Source organism: Opisthorchis viverrini (genome assembly GCF_000715545.1).
Source record: "Opisthorchis viverrini unplaced genomic scaffold opera_v5_230, whole genome shotgun sequence".
Classification (NCBI taxonomy): Eukaryota; Metazoa; Platyhelminthes; class Trematoda; order Opisthorchiida; family Opisthorchiidae; genus Opisthorchis; species Opisthorchis viverrini.
In genome coordinates, this window is record NW_008751885.1 from 835,564 (window position 1) to 842,723 (window position 7,160).

At 42.3% G+C, this 7,160-nt stretch overlaps 1 protein-coding gene across 1 annotated transcript in view; it reads right to left on the minus strand.

Annotated features, from left to right (window-relative positions):
• T265_08631 (hypothetical protein) overlaps positions 1-492 on the minus strand; it is a gene marked incomplete at both ends in the record, with an annotated part of 91,296 nt that extends 90,804 nt beyond the window's left edge. Inside the window, one exon of the mRNA XM_009174493.1 lies at positions 451-492. The remainder of the gene's footprint in view (positions 1-450) is intronic.
• Positions 493-7,160: the final 6,668 nt, after the last annotated feature.

Sequence of the window (7,160 nt, forward strand, 5' to 3'; positions counted from 1 at the left end):
TGCTTCTTAGTCGACTAGGTTCCTCGTTTAGTTGCATGTAAAGTAGAGCACAGTTGTCTACTAATGATCGATTAGGAGAGTTTACTCTTGGCAGTTTCCAATCGATTGATTGGGACTCGGTAAATGACGTTAACCGATTGGTCTGGGTTCTCCTAGTGGCCCGTATCTACGGAATGGCTAAGCCGCTGCATAAATTTGTCTCTTTAGTTTCGAATGCTTTTGTGACGACTCAGATCGTTTGACCGGTGTGGCTTGCAGTACACATGCAGACACAGGAGTTGATTATCATTAGCGAGTCTAAATTTTACGGCATTAGGCAATAAACGACCTTGAAATGGTGAGTTGATGCTGAACCGAGGGTCGGNAGGGTCGGCCGTTTAACTACAGGTAATGACTCTATGATCAGGCTAGTTACTATAATTCGACTTGAGTGTCATGAAAGTGACTTACATTTCGGTGGTGTTTGTGAAGTATTCCTTTTCTGAATTTACATCTGATCAGGGCAGATGCTACTGCAAGCCAAGCAAAACCGGACAGTAGGTTCCAAGCCACACAGAGATGACGTCGAAGACTGTTGAGGAAAAAGGCGCTTTCAAGTTAGGTACGAAAAATGCGCTTGCAAAATAACCTGGGTGAAATCGCTTTCATGTGACGTTAACCATAAAGTCGATGAAAACTTGGATAGGTCATGCTGACGTTCAGTTGCCCACACAAACAAACACAGGTAGGAAACCATGATAACACTGTAGGCTTATTGCTGTCATACACATTCTGTACAATCGATGATATCTACTGAGTTAGACATAACTTTTGCTAGTAGTCGATCGGGTGAACTAAAGTGAAAGAACGGTTGTGTGGTCAAATATCACCTCATGGCGAATATGACCGTTATGCGCTTTTCATTTAGTAAGTTACGCTGTGTTCGTTTGAAAATCAGCCGGTCTGCATTAGGCCGTAAATGAATAGAAAAAACTCTCAGTACTTTGTCATCGAGGATGATATGCATGGTGTTCACCATGAAACTCAAAGTGACCAGTGTAATAGACAAAAGAATATTGGTATTCAAGTCACATAAATACCACCGAAATATCCTCCACTAGCTACCAATGGCTCCTAGATGAGTTTTGACCTCATGATGGCTTTGTTCACTGTCTACTTTCACAACATTCAAGCTATTGATATCAACTGACGAAGTTGGGAAAGCTGCTGACATACGAATAGATATTTTATGAGCATCCAAGCAGCACGAATCTATGAGGACATGGAACTATTCGATAGATACTGAATATACGCGATAGCAGCAAATGTACATCACTGACCAGTTTCTAACCCGAAGTATGTGAGTAAAATGCACCGTCGGATCATCCACACTGAACTATAGTTCAAAAGTATACAACATCAACTCTTCATCCCGAATTTCAATTCAAGTATGCATGATGCAAATGAAAAGATGAAGTACTCGGACGGGTTTCGAACCTGTGACCTCAGTCGGTGGAGCACTATATCCCATAAATGAGAGTTTGTGGATTCAAGTGCTGTCCAAGAGGCGTCTTTTCGTTTGCATCATGGCCAACATGCAAACTTTTACACGTCTCCGTATTTTCTACATCCATCTGGTCTTCCTGAAAGCATCTTGTTCTTTGGAAAAATAGACTTCTATGTGCACAAAAAGAATGAATTGAAATGTATGTTTTATAATGAAGAGGTTGCATGATAAACCATGATATAGCGACATGGGCACGAGATTAAAAAAAGATGCAGCTGACAATCAGACGGGATCAAATTACAGTTGAAATGTAGGCGGGTCAAATGTAGAACAATATTGCACAGGTTGTCTTCAATCTCGAGCCTTATCGGAAGCCCGAGTAAATTCCGAATAATTGCAGTCCAAAGGATGGGTCTTTAACAGATAAGATTTATGGGAAGCTCTCAAGTGGTTGTCAGTCTACTACAGCAAATCATTCATTGTGATGCCTATAATCACGTAAAATAATTCACTGGAGTCCATTGCAAAGACCAAAGCACTAGAACTGGGGTTTTGTTTTTGCCAGAGCTCACTCCACAATACAAATCCTCTGTCCTATCGTGACTCGAAATTCTTGACTTGGTTCTGATAATATGAATAATGAATAACCTTAGAGCTACAGTGCCAGTCCGGTGCCAAGCTGCCATGTCCACCAATGGACCTGCGATAAATCAGATAATACCAAAATGCCTAAGCTTAGGCAAGACTAGTCGAAGCGCAGAGGTTGGGTTCCAACTCAATGACCTTTCGGCCAGTAACTTAGCGCCCTAACCACTGAGCTATCTTGAATGAGGTTTTGGATTCTAGGGAAACGCCCCCGATAATCATCACATATTGTCCTTTTTACCTTGTCCCTTGCTGTTGGTAACGCTCCACATGAAAGGGAAGCGAAATCCGTCCCGCAGATCTGCAGCAGCCCTGACCGGTATGGAACGAATAGCAAACAACAATCCGTATCCAGCATTTCCGTATGGTTAACTAGGGTAGAGTACGCACCATCTAATTTGATACCATCAGGGTCAAGTTCTAAATGCTCTTTCTTGTTTCATCTTACCAGTACATGCTCGACGGAGTGAGAAATATAGGCGGTACTCACGAGTGACCAACAGCCTTAGCCCAAACTGGGCATGAGTAAAAAATCAAATGTAACAAAACGATGCTTGTCATTCAGGTGTACTTCGTTTAGCCTTTAACTTACGTGTACTGAAAGGATGCGGTGTGACAGGAGGTAGCGTAACTTTAATATCCTGAGAACCGATAAAGTGATTGTTGCTACTGCATCCGTAATTGGCGACTTAATGATTCCTATTTATGTGCTATGCTATACCGTGCTATACTTTCCCAAGCTACAACATACTATACTATTCCATACTATGCCACACTATACTACACTATACTATGCCGTACTATACTATACTACACTATGTCGCATTACACTATATTAAATTGTATCGTAGTATAATATACCATATTATATCATGTTGTACTATGTTATATTGTACCAATAATATTATGCTGTATAATATTAGACTATAATATATCATATTACACCAGCTATTATACTTTGCGTATATTACAACAAACTAGCATCTGATTCCGACCCGTCTGGCAACAATGGTTATACCATATAAGGTTTGCTCGAAGCTGGAATTATTCCTTCAGATTAGCTCGTGAATCCCATATAGACTGGCACAGGTCTGTGTCCAGCTATCTGCCGACCTCAACATGGTGGCATCACAGGAAACAGTAGTTTCAAATTAAACAAGTGGGTGCGGGTGTCACCCGTCATTTCCACCATGTTTGGATCGAAATTGTTTCATTGGGTTATTATGCTACATTGTTTGTCTTTTGTGCGGTGTTATTTTACTACTGTATTATTATAATGATGACAGTTGACCCGCAGGGTGGTTGTCCGAGTGGCAGTTGTCCTGAAACCAAAATCCGGTTATACGCCACATGTTAACAGCATGCGCCTAACCTACTGGAATGGCCTAATACGTTTAGACCTGAAAAACGCATTTGTGTACACCTCACTGTCGTTCGAACGACTGCCCTAGCACAGTCGCTGAGAACCTTAATTAGAGTCTATGATGGGGCTGTTGTTTCATAAATGTTTCCGTTCTGACCTAGTAATTGTGATTTTACAGATATCACACAAGACTATCGTTCCACGGTCCCACAATGAATGTGTTAGTGTGTGCTTTCAAAATCACGCAGGGCGTATCATTTCCTTTTTATTGGTGAACATGAGGATGACCGACATGCCACGTGCATGCACCATGTAACAGTATCGCCTGCAATCGGGCACCGTTCCGAACAGTCTGGATTGGCTACCCTCATACCAGATCTCGTAGTACAGTCACTGAAACCTACATTCAATGTACGTCTTCTTGGATGCACATCTTGGAACTACACTGTCCGTAGACAAAATGGCCCAAAATCAATTCCATCAGGTCATCCACAATATCAATTTGGATGCAGAAATTGAACGAGACAAGCGAAGACAGGTTGGCCCATTCGGTGGGATGGAGGCCTCTACTGCAAACATGTGAAAAGGATAGAAACGCCGGCTACGGTTTTGATCATCTCTATTACCTCACTATTGGAGGCAAAACAGACCGACTAATTCAAGTCATGTGCGAAAGATTTTTTATTTTTCGGCGCCACGATATTTTTTGACCTAGTGAAGTATTTTTCCGGTAGGCCACTGTTATTTGTAGATTGTGAGTGAGTATCCACAAGAGTAGCATTTTCGCACCATGCACCTGGTTGCAAAAAAGCGCGTTGGTGCAATTCGCCTTCCTTCTCATAATATTCCCATCACACGCGCAGTGCTCTGCAGACATAGATGGCGAAAAAACAACAAGCGTCAGTCGGATGTTTTCAGCACTAGAAAATCAGGTATCACTGCCTTCTAAGAAAAGTATGCGTACAATACTAAATACACACCCATTACTCTGATACTAATTCTATCGCGCAGGCCGTGTCGGTAGCTCCAGCGGTACGGTCTGTGCATCCTACACCTCGTAGTCTATTTGGTGGGATCCGCTCCGAGGCAGGGAAAGACCTCTCGCGGTATACTGAGAGTACTACCCGTTTGATAATCACTTGTCTAGACGATACTGTGAGAGAACACAAATGTGTACATCTCTGCAGGTTATTTAGCTTTGTTAACACTCCACGAGAGACAAGCAGTCATATTTTTCCTGACAGATGTTTTTGTAATAGTTCTTCATGAATATCAACCTCGGTTACTGGTTCCGCTAGCAGTGAGCGTCAGGAAAAGCGATTAGTTAAAGAGAGTCCAAACTTCGATCATGCTGAGGCAAACGCATTTTACTAATTGCTAAGATGTGGTGTGTCTTTCCTGGACTTCCACAAGTTTTTTAAGCGGGTATGGTATAATGAAAGTTCAAGAAGACTATTTGCTAGAGGAATCCTCAGTTAAGGGATATAACTATGGTGGTGTTAACGCAGTTGGAAACATCAGGATGGCTCACAAGATAAAACAGGTAATTTGTTGTAGAAATCGTCTATGTGAATAGCAAAAACCCGTCACCTCATCTTTGCACTTATGTACTTACTCGCTTTGAAAATGCACAAACCTGGATGCTAGAGCTTGCTGCACTTCAGCACATCCCAACGGTGCGGAATATCGTTTGTTCAGCGAGTCGGCAGTAGCATCTAAACCACAGTTAGTCTTAATCGGGGAGATCCTTTGGGGTTTACCGTTGCCAATCAGATCCAGTGCGTCAACCAAAGTACCGCTGGAGGCAGTCTGTCAAAGACATTAAAAAGGAGACAGATTTATTCATAGACAGCATCTGAAAGAAATACAAAATTAGCCAAAAGCATTAAAGGACATAGGAAATTAGCGTTTTTTGTGATAGATTCCAAACGGAAACTTCCTTCCAACATGTCTTCAAAGGAACACAGGGTTGATCAGTGGGCACAGCCAGGTATGGTGAATATCTGTAATTCAGTTACTGGAGGTAGATAATAAGTCTTTGAAACTCACGAAGAATCATATACCAATGGTTTTCGACGGGATCCGAATAGAGTTGGTACAGAAAAAAGAAACATTCAGTGCTGAAGAGTAATCGAAAGAGATGCAATCTAATTAGACCTGTCACCTAGGCCATTGTCGTGGTGACAGAATATGTGCCGGTTGCAGTGGTCATAGGATGAGTTTAGAATCCACGCCCTGAGCTTTTGACTTATAATGCTGACCCAATAGGTAACAGTCCAGCTAGTGGTCTGAGTCTACACAATCCGGACAAAAGGAAACTTTTTCAGTTAAGCAAGGCGGAAGATGGGACTATCAAATTCTTAGCTCTCATGCGCAGACTAGATGCAGCGAAAGTCACATAAAATTCCCAGCTGCCTGGTCGACTGTGTTGAGTAACTGACTAGTGGTCATCGTCACCACCACTTTCCGACTCGTCTTGCCATCTTTTGTTTCCATACTTACGGAAGTACTCCTCATCTTGACTTCGAAAATCTATATCAGTTTGCAATATGTGTGGGTATTGGTTGATCTTCGTCTGACGGTCTCCGTCAGCATTTCTAGCAAAGTTCTGGTGACTGCGGTGCCCTGGATCGTGGCAACATACAATCCCGACTGTCACTTCAAAGTAGCAGCTTTTTTTGTCGAGATAGCTGCACGAAGAAGAACCTTTCACCTGACAACAGTATCTGTTGTAACTTGCGAAATCTTATGGACACTGGTCGAATAACAGGAAAGGTCAAACACACTTTCTTCCGTCTCACTTGAAGTAATTTGCCGAGGGAGGTTTCAGTCAGCCTAGTGTCATTTGGCTGTTAGACCTTTCTGGCTAAGGGGGAAAAGTAAAGTTGATCTTTATAAAGTGCATAAAATTGCATAAAATTCAGCGCACATATATCTTTACGACACGTCCCAAGTTACTCCAGGAATCTGAAATCAATAAACGAACAAAGAGCAAAATCGAAACTACACAGCAGAAGTCAAACAGGAAGAAAAGTGAACTGTGTTCACGTGTTGGTAGTATCATTTGTTCTCGCCGGATCAATCGGAGGTCGATGCAGTCAGACTGATTGATTTAATCCTAGCACGGAACATGAGGCATGAAAGAAGAAGATTTTAGGCGTCACTAGCTTCAGTTTGTCAAAGTACAGTCTTACAAAGATGGCTACTTCAAAGTGGATAGTTTGACCTTGTGTACCTTTGCGGCTACAGTGATAATTAAAATCGTTCGACTGTAGCCCCCTTTCAGTTCTCAGCTGCCATGCCACCGGAGGAAGCACGAGAGCTGGAATACTGCCAGATTTTCCAAGCATAGACAGGGAAAGTCGAGATACAGAGGTCGGTTTTTAACCACAGATCTAACCACTGAGTCATCTCGCGGCTGCAGTGCCGTCTACCCAGAGAGTTTGGTTATGAGCATAGAAACAGGTTACGCTTGTATGCAAAACAGAATACTCTGTTCATTCCGCTGCTGGCATTCTGGCTGGCTTTGTACTAGAGTACGTTTTACTTGACCTTAAAAGTCTACTTTCGTTTTGCCTTGTCCAATGATTCTTTCAGTCAAGTTGCAATTTTTGAGAACAACAGAGAAGCGGTTCCCGATAAGCTCAATCGATATTACCCCTGTCA